We start from the raw sequence: 17,883 nt of genomic DNA, 5'->3' as shown, positions 1-17,883 counted from the left end.
AGTACACTAGTTTGATGCATGCATGCATTAACTGACTGAACTCTCAATTAGTTCCTAAAACTATTTGGAACTAATTTAACTAGACATAACTTAGTTAACTGAGTTAAATAATTACGACTCAATTATAACTCATCCTTATCTCCTCAATTAAGGGATAATCTCCTTAATTTAAGGGATAACTATTGCATGACTTCACAAAGACTTCTAGCTTGAATTTCTCCAACTAATTAATCCAAGATGAATTAATTAATTTTTTTTCAAGCAGCTGGTGAGACTAAATTTGAATTTTAATTCAAGGACAAATTAAAATTGGAATATTCTTGTTGCCACATTTCAACAAAAAGGAAGAACCATCACTTGTACTTGTGTATACAGCACTGTCACCTCCAAGTTTGTACGAACCCTGGGTTGATAAAGTAAAGCTGGTAGCTCCAGGAGTTGCAGTATTCTTGCTGCAATACTGGTGCTCATCAGTGGTGACAGAGAAAACATTCTACTCCCGGACACATTTTTTTGTGGAACAGACATACAAGAAGAAGAGGAAGAAGAGCCATCATATTCTGACAAAGAAGAGGAGGACAGCGAAGAATAAGACATGGCAGACCAAAATATGAACTGGATAACTCAGGTCCCAATCGCACTTCCAGGTCTTCTACATAACATTCCATGGCATTTAGAGAATCTCTTAACAAAGTATGACCCTGATAAAACAGTGAAGGCTGAAGACCACCTAGACAACTTTTACCTACATCTGCAAACACTTGAGGTATGTTACTATGATGTTGTACGTAGAATTTTCCCATGTACCTCGGATGGTAGAGCAGTTGTATGGTATCACATCCTTCCTCCAAACTCCATCCAAAATTGGTGGGTTTAAGATCTTCCTTGAAAAATTTGATGATGATAAGACCCCCTCCATGCTATTGAAAGAGCTAGGTAATCTTAAGATGGAGCAGAAGGAAAAAGTGAAATATTTTAATCAGAGGTTCAATCGCATCTTGAACAAATTTTCCAAAAACACGAAACCTCAAGACTCCATCACAATAGATTACTACACTTTTTCCTTTCCAACAAGCATTGCACAGTTTGTGAAGTGAACTACAAAACACACACTAACAGAAAATTATGAAGAGGCTATCATTGTTGAGAAGGACTTGCGCGCAATCAGAGTCATCTCAAATGATGAACCAACAAAATACTCCAAATTCATGGGTAAGAGGTCTTAGGCCTCTGTGAGTAAGGACAAAGAGAAAGAACCATCTGATCTTGAAAGCTTGACTTTTCTTGTCAAGTCTCTCTCTAATGAGATGGAAGATCTCAAATAGAGGTAAAGCGAGACCACTGTGAGCAGAAATCCTCCCATATTCAGAGAAAACATGCCTGCAGTGGAATAAATTTATGAGCATACTTGCTATGCATCTTGTTGATTCAGTAATAGTTGAAGAGAAGACTGAGCCTACAGAAGATAAGGAAGAATTTTTTGCAGCACATGAAACTCCAAATGTTAGGCACATAGTAAACATGTTTAACTTTATACTCACAGCCCAAAAGAGTACATCTGATAAGCAGCCTCTGAGTGACGATCCAGTCTAGAAGCAGACCAATCGGTACAACTTGAGAAGCCAAGGGTCAGCCACTACAATTGAGTAGACAAAGAAAAAATGTAAAGAAAAATCAACCCAGTGGCCAACTCAGCGAAAGACACTTAGAGCAAGTCCAGGAAAGTAGTCTCAACAAAAAGTGCTTCCGCGAGCAGTAAGGACAAAACTATCACTCTAGAAACCACAAACCAAGTTACATTCCCAAACACTTTGTCCATTATTCCAGTTATGGACTACAACATAGTTGATGACATGAAGAAGGTTCATGTGAACATTTCAATGTTTGAATTAACAAAGATCATGATCCATTGGGACATCCTCTTATGGGCAATTAGGGAGACCTCTAAAGGTAATGCTACCTCTTCAGACAAGGGATCTGGTAAGTCTTCTGGTTCTCTAGAATCTGTACTTACTACATTAACGATGGATGTGAATAAACTCTTCCCAACTTTCTTATTAACTTTAGAAATCTTTAATTTCAGTGTACACAATTGCTTGGTTGATTCTGGTGCATTGGTGAATGTAATGCCATTATCTGTTTCCAAGAAAATAAATGCCAGATGGGACAAAATAGATGCACAAATTATTCAGCTGGATAGGAATCATGTCCAAGAAATTGGTGAACTCAAATATGTCATCATATGTTTATCATCCAACGGACGGGTCCATCAATGTATCAACATAGTGATTGTGGACATTCTGGAAGCATACAAAGTGTTGTTGAGCAGAGACTGGTCTAGCAAGCTACAAGGATACTTTGCCACAAACTGGTCACATCTATGGCTTCCATATAAGGGAAGAAATAATCAGATCTGGGAGGAATCAGAGATATATATGAAACACACTATCACTCCCTTAGACGGACACAATGAACCAATGGCTTTCACATAATTACTTTTCGGTAATTGCTTCTTAGAAACTCAACTGGGGTGTTATCTTGCACAACGATCCCCAGTTCCACCAGATACATAGTTGGATCTCCTTCCTGTCCAACTAGTGATAATCAACTTTGTACAGTTAGCAATAGTTGTAGCAATACTAGTGTAGTTCCGAGTCCCTGTACATATGATATTTGGACTTTGTACTTCGATGGTTCCCTGTCACTATCTTGGATAACTGGGAATGACAGTGACTGATTACATGGGCTTCCTTTAGTAGTGATATGGCTGCCATTGTGTCTATTCTTTATCATCATCTACTCTTGGTGCTTCCACCCTCTTAAAGGTCTTCAATATTGAAGTCTTCATGGTGCTTTGACCATCAAGTTTTAGGCATGTTCTTGGTTCTTCTTGTGCTTCCTTTGTTCATCCTATTTTCCTGATCTTCTATGTGTGTGCTTTCCATAAGGTCTCTGGGATACCTGTTTCTGTAATCACTTATGACAAGTAGCTATCAATTTAAACATCTCCTACTCTACCACTTTTAAGCATATTTTCTTGTTCATGTCCTTTTGGAACGCTTAAAATGGTCAACGGAGCTTCATGACACAATGGCACACTGAAAGGTTGAAGGACAGAGGAGGATGAGCTTTGAGGCTTCGACATGAGCTCATGTGCCCTAAGGACGAAAGAAATCAAGGCAGGGCACATGTCGCAATTACAAAGGACAAAAGGGAAATATTTAGGCTTCCCAATTGTGTTATGCACCCAAGGCCCAAAGAGAGAGGGCACAGGGCACACTCCTAAAGGTTGAAGGTTGAGGCTTCATGCCTTCAGGATGCACTCATGCACCTAAGAGGCCTAAGGAAGGGCACAGAGTGCACTCTTCAAGGCTGAAAGTTAAGGCTTCATGCCTTTAGGGTGCGATAGTGCGCTCAAGTCAGTTCACGAGGGTGCATGGCACATCGAGGAAGGTTGAAGGGTTGATCTTCAGTTCTTTGAGTCGAATGAGTTTGCCTAAGGAAGAATTACTCACTTTTTGATGGCGCAGTTCAAAACAGGGAAGAGGTTTTGTGCTTTTGGAGTGCACCCATCTCTATGGGAGGGCACAGGGCGCACTTCTAAACAACAAAGGATTGCCTATCAAGGCTTTGGAGTGTGTTCATGCACTCTTTCCCTTAATGGGCTCATTTTGCAACCAAAATTTGTCTAAGTTTGGATGGTTGGTCAAGGAATGAGCAAGATGAGTTCTAGACGTAAAACCATGTGTGAAAAATACTGACTCATCAAGAAACTTAGACAACTCTGATCAACAATGAATATACATCAAAACACCACTTTATGCATGTTCCCCAAGAATAAACAATGAAGTGTGTGTGACTGCAACCCAAAAGTATAGTTTTACAATAAAAAAGGTGTTGTGGTAATTAAATTCATATAAGGATATTCAAATCAATGTGATGACACTTAGGAACACTCAATATCACTCAAGACATATGAAACAATACAAAACGACACTTGACGACCAAGGCAACAATTGTTACGACCATAAGGTAGACTCCAAAATTAAAATGTAGTGAAATTATGGAGGGTGTTGTAGCAACGACAACATGACATTATGGAAGAATGGCACTTCACGGCTACGCAAATCAATGAATGGACTTTCAGCCCTCACAACAGAGAAACTCGCTTTGACTAGCTATAGAATATACAAAACCTTTCATATTTATGCACATATACAACTATGCCCATATATGGAAGCTTCCGTAGATGTGCTCATATATGAAAGCTTCCATATATGTATGCATATATGAAAGGTTTCATATATGCGCACATATAAGGAAGCTTCCATATATGTGCACATATATAGAATCTTATGTACATGCACATAGTTGTATATCTGCAACTTCCATATGTGCACACATATAAAACTATGCACATAGATGAAAACTTCTATATATGAGCATATATGTGCACATATGCACACATATACAACTATGCGCATAGATGAAAGATTTTGTATATGCGCACATAGACGGAAACTTTCATATTTGTGCACATAGGCAGAAACTTCCATATATTTGCACATATACAAAAGCACACATATAGAGAGGGTTCCATATATGTGCATCTATGGAAGCTTCTGTATATGTGCACATATATGGAAGCTACACATATACAACTATGTGCATATACAGAAGCTTCCATATATGTGTGCATATACGAAAGCTACACATATACTACTATGCACATATACAAAAGCTATACATATACTACTATGCGCATATATGAAAGTTTCCATATATGTGCGCATATATGGAAGATACACGTATATAACTATGCACATATGTGGTATATGGAAGCTACACATATACAGCTATGCACATATATGGAAGCTTCCGTATATGTGTTCATTTATGGAAGATACATATATACAACTATGCACATATACAGAAGCTTCGATATGTGTGCGTGTATACATTATGGTATATTTTGCGAACATAGTTGTATATGGCAGCTTCCATCTATGTGCATAGTTGTATATGTGTGCCTACATGTGCATATATGGAAGCTTCCATCTATGCACATAGTTGTATATGTGTGCACTTATATGGAAGTTGCACATATGGAAAGCTTCCATATGTGCAACTCCCATATAAGTGCACACATATACAATTATGCACATAGATGGAAGATTTTGTATATGTGCATATATGTACATGTATGCACACATATACAACTATGTGCATATAAGGAAGCCCTCCGCCACTGGTTTCTTACCTGCTTAACAATGATCGATATCTGGCATGTGAACTGGATTTTATACAATAACCTTAGAATCCTATGTGATGAGCCCTTGGACCTGGACTCTAGCAATATGTGTTAAGTGTGAAGCCAAATTCACGCAAGATTCTAGATCCTTCTAGATCAAATATTTCTAGATCTCTAGGATTCTAGATCTTTCTACACCGCCATTAGTTTCTAGATCATTCCAGATCTCCATCTAAATCACATACAGGATTCTAGATCCTTCTTTAGCCTATATAAATTTGTAATTTCTCTGGCCAAGTAAAGCAAACCAAGGTCCAAGCCTGTTACATAAAGCAAAGTGATTTCTATTCTCTAGTGATTTTTTTATCTATTTCGGTGTTTCTAATTGAGTAATCTTGTTGTTTCTCCATTTGTCTGTCTCTGAGTATAAATCCACTGTGTGTTATGTATGCACTGGTCTAACAACTAGTATCAGAGCTAGGTTCGAATATCCACTGTGCAAGCCACTTAGTGCCATCGCCTTGCTCTGGCAGCATTCGTTAAAACATTGGTTGCTACCTCTGGAGCTGTTGAAGGATCTATCTAGGAAATAGCTGAGGAATGCTAGAACTAAAAGACAGTTGCTGCAAGAAAAACAAGGTCGTGGATCTATGTTGAAACGTGTTGCTGGAGTTTGAAAAGTGGATATCCGTGGAGATTGGAGTTAAAACGTGGTGTTCGTAAGTTTTTTTTTTACATCAAGCTTGCATGTATACATCAAGTTTTTTTCTCAAACCAACATATGTATGTGTGAAATGTGAAAAGGTTAAAACATTATATATGTTTTTATATTTATTATGAAAAGATATAATTATATGTTGGAATTTTGGAAAGTATATTTTAAAAGGAGTAGGAGTTTTGAAAAGGGTATTTTAAAAGGAGGAAGGTCATTATTACTAAATTTTAAAGAGTAATAATTAAAGTTTTATTTTTAAGGGGATTTTTTGTGTTTTGGGGCGTGAATTTGGTTGAAAATGGAGACAACAGTTACAAATATGGAGAAGTTGAGCGGGGCTAATTTTTACCTATGGAAATCACAGATGGAGGATATACTGATTTTAAAGGATCAGTATTTGCCAATTGAGGGCACAACAAAGAAACCCTCATCAATGACAAAAGAAGAGTGGAATAAGCTAGATAGAAAGGCGATTGCAACAATCCGCCAATATTTAGCAAAGAATGTTTATTTCAATGTGTCTGGAGAAAAGACGACAGAAGGATTATGGAAGAAGCTCCATGATTTCTATGAGAAGAACACGGCATCAAACAAAGTGTTCTTGATGAAGAAGATTTATAATCTCAAAATGAAGGAGGGTGCTTCAGTTGCGAGCACTTGAATGCATTTAATATTATTACTAATCAACTTGCCTCTATTAAAATCATTTTAGATGATGAAATTAGAGTTATTTTGCTAATGTGTTCTATGCCAGACAACTAGGAAAATTTAATTGTAGCTATGAGCACTTCAAAAACTACAGGGACCCTAAATTTTGATGATGTCAGCAACAATTTAATGAATGAGGAGCTCCGACACATGCCAATTCCGGAAAACCAAGGCAGAGAGGCTCTAGCTCTAGTTGATCGTGGTAGGAGAATGGATCGAGGCCAGCAAGGGAAATCAAGATCGAGAGGTCGATCAAAATCAAGGAGAGGCAGAATCATCTGCGTTCATTGTGGCAAACTCAGGCACATGAAGAAAGAATTTCAATTCTGGAAGAAAGGACAAAAGGATCAAAGACCATCTAATACAAATCACAAGTCATCCAACACAAATGAAAGTGAGACTACTACTGTAGCCACAGATGGTGATGCGTTGTTTATTGTTTCAGTAGAGGATGCATGTGTATATACATCTAGCAGTAGCTTTGATTGGATCCTTGACTCTGGGGCATCTCACCATGTAACCCCATGCAAAGATAGTTTTGTTTTATATAATCCTGGTGATTATTGTTGGGGGGGAAAGTATCTAATGTAGATGCCTCTATCCCACTCTGAAGGTGATAGTACTTCAGCAACAACTGAATGCAAAGTTATTCAAGGTTTCTTCTTTATGAGATGAGAGAGGGAAGAAAAGGATGATCTACTAACCGTTATCTTGCGCTAATAGTCGATCCAGTCTTCACTCCTTGCTGCTTGCTCCTAGCTCCTTGCCCTTTCACCGGCCCAGCTACACACAGATCCTGTAAAAGCACAAGAAAAGGAAAATACAAGAAGCATACATCCATAATCGATCATAGGATTAGCATAAATCAAATATACAAGCATCTATTCATCATAAAGACACATGCATATAGAAGAACCTCAAATACTTTATTGATAATAGAAGTAAAGTTCTGAGAGAGTTACAACCACAATGGGCCCAATCCAGCAACACCTCCCAGCTGAAAGAAATCTCCTCTTCACCTCCTTCAAGCAAAACCACCCAATAGCTCTATACACAAACCAACAGCACTTCCTTACTTGCTCCAAAATTCCAGCCTCCCTAGACCTCATGAGAGAGATCTATATATAGGGTTTTGGAGAAAGGATGAGTCATCTTGAGACTGGCCTGAAGCTGACTTGTGTCCTCTCCCCCTTTAGTTAATCTTCAGTTCTTGAGTCCACTTGGAGAATCTTGCTTCCACTTGGAGATCAAGACCCTCTTACTTATCACTAGGCGAATTCCTTGACCCAAGTGTCAGTTTGGAAGCTTCCTGGGCAGTTGACACCTTGCAGAATGACTGTGCCACTTGGCCAATCTCACCCAGCGCAGGTAGCCTTCATCAGTTTTGACCTTCAGCGCAGGTACAAGGAGGAGCAGTTGACATTCAGTGCAGATGCTCAGTGGAGCAGCTGACATGATCCAGAAATAGCCTGTTTTTGAGTGTTTTCAGGTGGAGAACTGATTTTCAGTGCTGTGGTTTGCAGACCTTGTTCCTCTAAGGGAAAGAACAACATGTTTAGGGACTTTGGATCCCTCAGATTATTGACATTTCATGCTCCATGCTGTTAGGCACAAAAATGTCTATAACAGTTGCCCCCTAAAGTATGAGGTCGTTTATCGGGTGAAATGCTTTATTAGGAGGATCCGAAGTTCATTCAATCGGCTGAGAGGTGCCCTGCAATAAAATACAATACAATACATTATTTTTCATTCTTCTTTCATGATCTAGCTGAGGCGGGCATTCCCATGCTCAGCTTTATAAATTCATTTTGGTACATATAACAGACAACCGTCTGATGATAGACTGATAATTCTTTGCTGAAATTATCATCCTTTGAGTAGGATGATCATCTGCTGTAATAATGTACATATCAAACGTCTTTATATTTCCTGAATATATATCGCAGCCCGGATGGATGAAACTAGATCCGGGGTCTTCAATCTCGTTCGATCATCACTCTAAGTACAAGTCGATCCATGCGAGAATTGCGTTGAAGTCGAACATGGAAAGACATCGCTTGATTACCAGTCAATAATGTAAACCGTTAACAAGCGCGAGAGGAGTCACCAATAATGACAATGACCCTCAAGGTACTGCAGTACAATTCACGTGGTGGGAATAAAGGACTTGGCGTTGAACACCACGCAAAATCTTCTGGTCGAAGGTCATTGATGTATACCTGTCGCCGGAAGTGAGAAACTTGCCATTGAGGCATGCAAGCTTCAAAGTACTGGGGGGGTGTCCCTAGATCAACTTCTTGGATAATGGGTTGAAGTCGACAAGAAGCGATCCTTCAAAGGAGGGCCTTAATGAATCCCACATCAGTGACACGGAACGGAGCTAATGACTTTAGTGGAGGTGAAAAGAAACTGTGAGATATGATTCAGGGTGGCGATCATGGGTGGATGAAGGATAATGTATGGCAGTCGATGGGACACGGTTGACTCTTTCTGAACACATCTCTTGAACATATAACGACACTAATGTGATGGATCGGTAGCATTACCCCAAATACGGATGGTTTGGCGAGGACCATGGTGATGAGACCGGTGAATGAAACAACCCAACCCGATGTGGTACGGAGGACAAAGTGTCATGTTCAAGAGCGACTTGCTACCATCAAAGCTTTGAGGTTCTCCCAATTTTTTCCCCAGTCATTTCTGACCAGTACCTCTTTATTTTTGTCAAGCTTGAGGAGGATAACATATGCTTGTTCTATAACCTGCCCTTCGGGCAAGCCCATCGCTATGTTTTAACGAGCCTAGCGATAGGGAAACTCGTTCTCGTCTAAAGACAAGTTTGTCGCTATTTAATCATTTTAACGAGTCTAGCGACAAAGACAACTCGGTCCTTTTCATTTTTAGAGAGTCTGAAAAGGTACAGAAAGTTAACTCCAAAATTCCTTTTTCATCATCTAATCACTTAAGTCCGAAAAAGTATAAAACAATACAAAAGGGATGAATTTTCGATAACTTTAACGAGCCGAATAAAACAAGCGCTCGACCTTTTTGTGCAACAATCCCTTAGGTCCAAAAGGATTAAAATCTAGAGGAGGGATAGCTCTTCCGGTCCTTTTAACGTGCTGGAAGGCCAAAACTCGGCAAACTTTACATATTTTACGAGTCAGATGAAAAGAGCTCAAAGAAGACTCGTCTTTTGAGGAACGAGTGATAAACAGGGATAGCAGCAGATTCCAGGTACAGGTTGGAATTTTCCAATCACGGCTGTGTCACAAGGATGGCTAAGTGAAATCACTCTTCGCAGCTGTTCCTCAAAATGGGTAAACAATCATATGGAGGTGAACGATTGGCCAAATGAAATGGAGGTGGCGGGTGAAAACACGACCAAGGCTTTTATGGCTAATAAATTTACGATCACAGTGGTTATTTACCGAGATGGGTTCATTTTTTAATGAGCTTGAATGCGCCAAAACATTGCTCAATGCTTATGTTTATTTTTTAACGAGCATGAATTCCGCGTTAAAACTGCTCGGATCTTGCGTTTATTTTTTAACGAGCATGAACTTTATGCTAAAACTGCTCGATATACCAGTCATAGGATAAGAAATGTCTTCCTGCAAGATTCCAATTTTTATAGAGCTTGCACCTCACATAAGCTATGCTCTAAATTTGGCAAATTTTGACCTTTGCCCCTCATCCCCTCTTTATGCAAGTTTGGAAACGGCTAATCCTACGAGTTTAAAGGGTTAGACCTACAGGTTTAAAGGGAGGACCTAAAAATTTAAAAAATAAATATTCGTCCCTTGCTTGCACTCCAAAAGGTTGCATGCCCCCAGGTATAAAGTACGATTTCAAGGTTACCCCTCAATTTGCAGGTAGAACAATTGTTCTGCGGGGAAAGGCCTACCCCTTTCAGGTTATCCAAAAAATGGTTTTATTTGCTGCCGCAAATGAAACTCTTTCTTCAGCGATGTCTATCATTAGGTTACTCAAAGATGGTTACTACTTGTTGCAGCAAAGGAATCCCTCTCTTTGGAGGCTGCCCCTACTTATCCTCTAAAACATTAGTTTTAATGGGTGAGGCTTGCCTTTTACCCAAAGATGGTTACCATTTGCTGCCGCAATAGAATCTCTTTCCTTGGTAGCCTACCTGTTTAGACAAAGGTGAATGACTAAAAATCATCAAACACATAACTTTAACAAAAGAGTCCTGTTCTAGAACAACCCCTCTTCCATCCACGGACGGGGTACGGACTAGTCATACTTTTTCGCGGAAATTCTACCTTATACCCAAGGTTTCCTCTGCCCGAAGCAGACCAGGATGCATGCCCCCTGGGTTCCAGTCCCATCTTTCCGAATCACTCGCATTCATCGGGAAGGAGGACTGGAGGTGGAGACATTTCTTGGGTGAATAGACCATTGAGGATTGGTATTTGACTATTTGCGATGCGTGATCCCGGAAATGAAAGTTGGTCTACGAGCTTGACCACCCTTCCTTCGTGTGGAAAACACATTACTCTAAAGAGTGAGGAGACTATAGCTCCCATGCAATATATATAGTCACGTCCAAGCAGTAGGTTATAATCCAAGGGTCCTTGAACGACCATCATGTTCATTTGAACGGTCTTCCCTTTCAATGTAACAGGCACATTGGGGAGGATCCCTAATGGTCGACTGGTTCCTTTATCAAAGCCTGAGAGATTTCTTATCTCAGGCAAAAGCGCCGGGGAACCCAGTGCTTTCCAAGAAACAGAGGAAAGGATACTCACAGATGCTCCTTCATCAATGATAGTTCCAGCCATCACCATCCTATAGATTTTGACTATGATTCTGAATGGTATACTGGCTCGTAACCGGGGTCTGCCCAGTTGGTTCCAATCAAAGGACACAACCAGGTTGCTTGGTGGTGGGACCGAATACACGGCCGGATACGATCCTGACGATGTTCCTTCCTGCGATAAAGGAATGGGTGCATTTCCCTGATGCTCATCAGAATCTGTGTTGATGAAAAGAATCTGGATGGTGTCATCCTTATTCTCTTCCGTGGGGGTGTCATTTGAAGATGAATCTTCAGTGACGGTGTCATTTGAGGATGAAACCTCTGAAGGAAGAACCGGGTCAACTGCCGTATTGACCTTTAGACTTTTGTCTGGTCTGGATTCAGTAGGTTCATTTTCAATGACTGACGCTTCAACTGACCACTTGAGCGGGCCAGCTGTATTTTCAACCAACGAAGGACTTGGCACGAGTTTTTTGTATCCAGGAGGAAGTACTACCGGAGAAACCGGACGATCTTCCAAAACTCTCTTCGCTTCATCTAAGAAGGGACAACGGTGTATGGCGTGACCCCCTTCACACAGTCTGCAGGGGGATCTTGCTCCCCCTCTTTGTCTTGAACCTTCACTTTCGCTGGTTGACGGTAAGCAATCAACATGGCTATCAGAGGTTGGTGCTCCCGAATTGTGCAGACGAGGGGACCAGTCCCTTAATATCCGGGGAATACAGGGACAATCTCTATGGAAGTGGTCTCCTCTACATATGACACATGGCGATTTAGGCCCGGTCTGTGTTGTGTGTGGGTTTTTGTCAGATGTCTTTTTCTTGCCACCAGTCGCCTTAGGCTCCTTCTTCTTCTTTTCTTTCTTCTTCTTTTCCTTCTTCTCCATGGGAGCCTGGCTTTTGCCAGCCCCACCTTTTGAAGATGAAGGATTGGAGGAAGGGTTAGAGGAAGTAGAAGGCTGGTGGGAGGCTCTAGACTCATCTAACTGTTGACTCGACTGCTCAGGAACCATGGTGTTCTGAACTACACTAGTTGAGAATAGCCAAACAGGCAGGCCAATCGTTAGTCCTGGAAGCGACAATGTGGCCATGTGGGGTGCACCAACTTCTCCCCAAGAGGAGAATGGACTAGGACTTCCATCATGTGGAGTTCCTTGGTTGGGGCGTTCCATGTTCTCAACTTTAAGATCAACGCGGGAATAGGAGGTGATTATGTTCCGTTTAAAATAAATTTTATAACGACGCTTAGACACAACTTGCTTTTTCACTTTTTAAGAGTCGAGAAAAAGCTAAAGATGACTCTAGTCTCCTTCGATGTTTTAACGAGCCTGAAGTGACAAATGCTTGGATGGAATTTTTCAGTTATAGAGTTTGAAAAAGGCCAAAAGAAACTGCTCTGGAGTTCTAGGCAGAGGGTGTGCCAAACTTTTCGCAAAACCACAGAATACGGTTTACGGTACGGGTGGTCAATATTTGTGAATGCTGTGTTCACTGCATTGCGATCAGTAGGGCGGCCGACACGGTTTCCTATGGATAAAGGCTTTGATCCTATAGGGGTCTCCCAATATATACGCGACGGTACATGGGAGCACAAGTCCGTATTGATACTTATCGCTTCACCGTGGAGGAATCACCCAACCACTCAACGCTAAGATATCACGTTTAACGACGTCTGAACACGTCTCTAGCTTAGACCTCTAGATGTTTCGTTATGTTTCAATGCGTTGTTATGTAAATTCAATTTATTTTAAGGTTGATCTTGTTTAGCAGTTTGCCTTTATGGATCACCACGAGATGTATAGTAACACTCCTGAATGCAATCTAAGATGATAAGCAAGCTTTTCAATCTTTCAACTTTGAAAACCTTAACTACTGAGGGAGAAGGAAGATAACACTTTTTCACACAGATCATAGAGCACACACTAATGCACTTTCCTAAATCAACATGCAAACTGTCATAATGCACATGCACAATGCAACTATTTCTTTTCTCTTTCTTAATGTTGATGAAATGCAAAAAGAAAGTTGTTGTATAACTTTGAATTCAATTTCAAGCGAAAGCAAACAAGTTTGTCCAAAATCGAAAGACACCTTACGATTCACTTGTTTCGACACTTAGAAATATATAAATTCAAACCATATAACGAAAGCGACAAACACAATCAGCTATGAACAACAAATAAACTAACTCTTAAGATCAGAACGACACTTAATCACAGGTCTAGATCTAAGAGGTCAATGCAAGACTGGTTCACTTTCGTTATGGGAAATTGTAAATGACACAAGAAATACAAAAGAACAAATACAGTTTCTTTATACAACTGAGGCGGAATAATGACAAAGGAAGATGGTTTCAGATAGGCCCATTGACTGGCAAAAAACAGCAAAAACAAGAGTGAAAACAAATCAAGACACAGCAGGAAACCCCAGTAGCTCAAGCCAAGACTGGTCCAGCGCAGGTGTAACACTGCCTGTTTGACCTTCAGCACAGGTAGCCCCTTCGGGAACTGCGCTGAAATGCAGACTACCTTTGTACAGCCTGCAATGAAGAACGAGACTTTCGTCCGTGTGGGTTTCCGGGTCACAGATTGCTAAAAAATTCACAGTTTTTGCTCAAATCAGAAGCTATCAGTCAAGGACACACTAAGGGATGTAAAGGAGGATGAAAAGCTATCACTAAGAGCTTATTAGAGTCCTTGTGGATCAACTCTTCAAATCATAAACTTGCCCAGAAAACTGAGCTAGAGTAGCTGCCCTCTACTTTGTATTTGATGGATCAAAATACAGTTCGATTCGGTACTCTCCTTGTTTATGAAATGAATAGCAAGAAACACAACAAACCAACAAGATACGCTCCCCAATGGAGTCGCCAATTTGTTGGGGGGAAAAGTATCTAATGCAGAATGCCTCTATCCCACTCTGAAGGTGATAGTACTTCAGCAACAACTGAATGCAAAGTTATTCAAGGTTTCTTCTTTATGAGATGAGAGAGGGAAGAAAAGGATGATCTACTAACCGTTATCTTGCGCTAATAGTCGATCCAGTCTTCACTCCTTGCTGCTTGCTCCTAGCTCCTTGCCCTTTCACCGGCCCAGCTACACACAGATCCTGTAAAAGCACAAGAAAAGGAAACTACAAGAAGCATACATCCATAATCGATCATAGGATTAGCATAAATCAAATATACAAGCATCTATTCATCATAAAGACACATGCATATAGAAGAACCTCAAATACTTTATTGATAATAGAAGTAAAGTTCTGAGAGAGTTACAACCACAATGGGCCCAATCCAGCAACACCTCCCAGCTGAAAGAAATCTCCTCTTCACCTCCTTCAAGCAAAACCACCCAATAGCTCTATACACAAACCAACAGCACTTCCTTACTTGCTCCAAAATTCGAGCCTCCCTAGACCTCATGAGAGAGATCTACATAGAGGGTTTTGGAGAAAGGATGAGTCATCTTGAGACTGGCCTAAAGCTGACTTGTGTCCTCTCCCACTTTAGTTAATCTTCAGTTCTTGAGTCCACTTGGAGAATCTTGCTTCCACTTGGAGATCAAGACCCTCTTACTTATCACTAGGCAAATTCCTTGACCCAAGTGTCAGTTTGGAAGCTTCCTGGGCAGTTGACACCTTGCAGAATGACTGTGCCACTTGGCCAATCTCACCCAGCGCAGGTAGCCTTCATCAGTTTTGACCTTCAGCGCAGGTACAAGGAGGAGCAGTTGACATTCAGCACAGATGCTCAATGGAGCAGCTGACATGATCCAGAAATAGCCTGTTTTTGAGTGTTTTCAGGTGGAGAACTGATTTTCAGTGCTGTGGTTTGCAGACCTTGTTCCTCTAAGGGTAAGAACAACATGTTTAGGGACTTTGGATCCCTCATATTATTGACATTTCATGCTCCATGCTGTTAGGCACAAAAATGTCTATAACAGTTGCCCCCTAAAGTATGAGGTCGTTTATCGGGTGAAATGCTTTATTAGGAGGATCCGAAGTTCATTCAATCGGCTGAGAGGTGCCCTGCAATAAAATACAATACAATACATTATTTTTCATTCTTCTTTCATGATCTAGCTGAGGCGGGCATTCCCATGCTCAGCTTTATAAATTCATTTTGGTACATATAACAAACAACCGTCTGATGATAGACTGATAATTCTTTGCTGAAATTATCATCCTTTGAGTAGGATGATCATCTGCTGTAATAATGTACATATCAAACGTCTTTATATTTCCTGAATATATATCGCAGCCCGGATGGATGAAACTAGATCCGGGGTCTTCAATCTCGTTCGATCATCACTCTAAGTACAAGTCGATCCATGCGAGAATTGCATTGAAGTCGAACATGGAAAGACATCGCTTGATTACCGGTCAATAATGTAAACCGTTAACAAGCGCGAGAGGAGTCACCAATAATGACAATGACCCTCAAGGTACTGCAGTACAATTCACGTGGTGTGAATAAAGGACTTGGTGTCGAACACCACGCAAAATCTTCTGGTCGAAGGTCATTGATGTATACCTGTCGCCGGAAGTGAGAAACTTGCCATTGAGGCATGCAAGCTTCAAAGTACTGGGGGGGTGTCCCTAGATCAACTTCTTGGATAATGAGCTGAAGTCGACAAGAAGCGATCCGTCAAAGGAGGGCCTTAATGAATCCCACATCAGTGACACGGAACGGAGCTAATGAATTTAGTGGAGGTGAAAACAAACTGTGAGATATGATTCAGGGTGGCGATCATGGGTGGATGAAGGATAATGTATGGCAGTCGATGGGACACGGTTGACTCTTTCTGAACACATCTCTTGAACATATAACGACACTAATGTGATGGATCGATAGCATTACCCCAAATACGGATGGTTTGGCGAGGACCATGGTGATGAGACCGGTGAATGAAACAACCCAACCCGATGTGGTACGGAGGACAAAGTGTCATGTTCAAGAGCGACTTGCTACCATCAAAGCTTTGAGGTTATCCCAATTTTTCCCCAGTCATTTCTGACCAGTACCTCTTTATTTTTGTCAAGCTTGAGGAGGATAACATATGCTTGTTCTATAACCTGCCCTTTGGGCAAGCCCATCGCTATGTTTTAACGAGCCTAGCGATAGGGAAACTCGTTCTCGTCTAAAGACAAGTTTGTCGCTATTTAATCATTTTAACGAGTCTAGCGACAAAGACAACTCGGTCCTTTTCATTTTTAGAGAGTCTGAAAAGGTACAGAAAGTTAACTCCAAAATTCCTTTTTCGTCATCTAATCACTTAAGTCCGAAAAAGTATAAAACAATACAAAAGGGATGAATTTTCGATAACTTTAACGAGCCGAATAAAACAAGTGCTCGACCTTTTTGTGCAACAATCCCTCAGGTCCAAAAAGATTAAAATCTAGAGGAGGGATAGCTCTTCCGGTCCTTTTAACGAGCTGGAAGGCCAAAACTCGGCAAACTTTTCATATTTTACGAGTCAGATGAAAAGAGCTCAAAGAAGACTCGTGTTTTGAGGAACGAGTGATAAACAGGGATAGCAGCAGATTCCAGGTATAGGTTGGAATTTTCCAATCACGGCTGTGTCACAAGGATGGCTAAGTGAAATCACTCTTCGCAGTTGTTCCTCAAAATGGGTAAACAATCATATGGAGGTGAACGATTGGCCAAATGAAATGGATGTGGCGGGTGCAAACACGACCAAGGCTTTTATGGCTAATAAATTTACGATCACAGTGGTTATTTACCGAGATGGGTTCATTTTTTAATGAGCTTGAATGCGCCAAAACACTGCTCAATGCTTATGTTTATTTTTTAACGAGCATGAATTCCGCGTTAAAACTGCTCAGATCTTGCGTTTATTTTTTAACGAGCATGAACTTTATGCTAAAACTGCTCGATATACCAGTCATAGGATAAGAAATGTCTTCCTGCAAGATTCCAATTTTTATAGAGCTTGCACCTCACATAAGCTATGCTCTAAATTTGGCAAATTTTGACCTTTGCCCCTCATCCTTTCTTTATGCAAGTTTGGAAACGGCTAATCCTACGAGTTTAAAGGGTTAGACCTACAGGTTTAAAGGGAGGACCTAAAAATTTAAAAAATAAATAGTCGTCCCTTGCTTGCACTCCAAAAGGTTGCATGCCCCCAGGTATAAAGTACGATTTCAAGGTTACCCCTCAATTTGCAGGTAGAACAATTGTTCTACCGGGAAAGGCCTACCTCTTTCAGGTTATCCAAAAAATGGTTTTATTTGCTGCCGCAAATGAAACTCTTTCTTCGGCGATGTCTATCATTAGGTTACTCAAAGATGGTTACTACTTGTTGCAGCAAAGGAATCCCTTTCTTTGGAGGCTGCCCCTACTTATCCTCTAAAACATTAGTTTTAATGGGTGAGGCTTGCCTTTTACCCAAAGATGGTTACCATTTGCTGC

Source organism: Pinus tabuliformis, chromosome 1_1, assembly GCF_031772625.1.
Source record: "Pinus tabuliformis cultivar Carrire ecotype Pingquan chromosome 1_1, CPIR1, whole genome shotgun sequence".
Taxonomy (NCBI): Eukaryota; Viridiplantae; Streptophyta; class Pinopsida; order Pinales; family Pinaceae; genus Pinus; species Pinus tabuliformis.
This window is presented reverse-complemented; position numbering follows the sequence as displayed.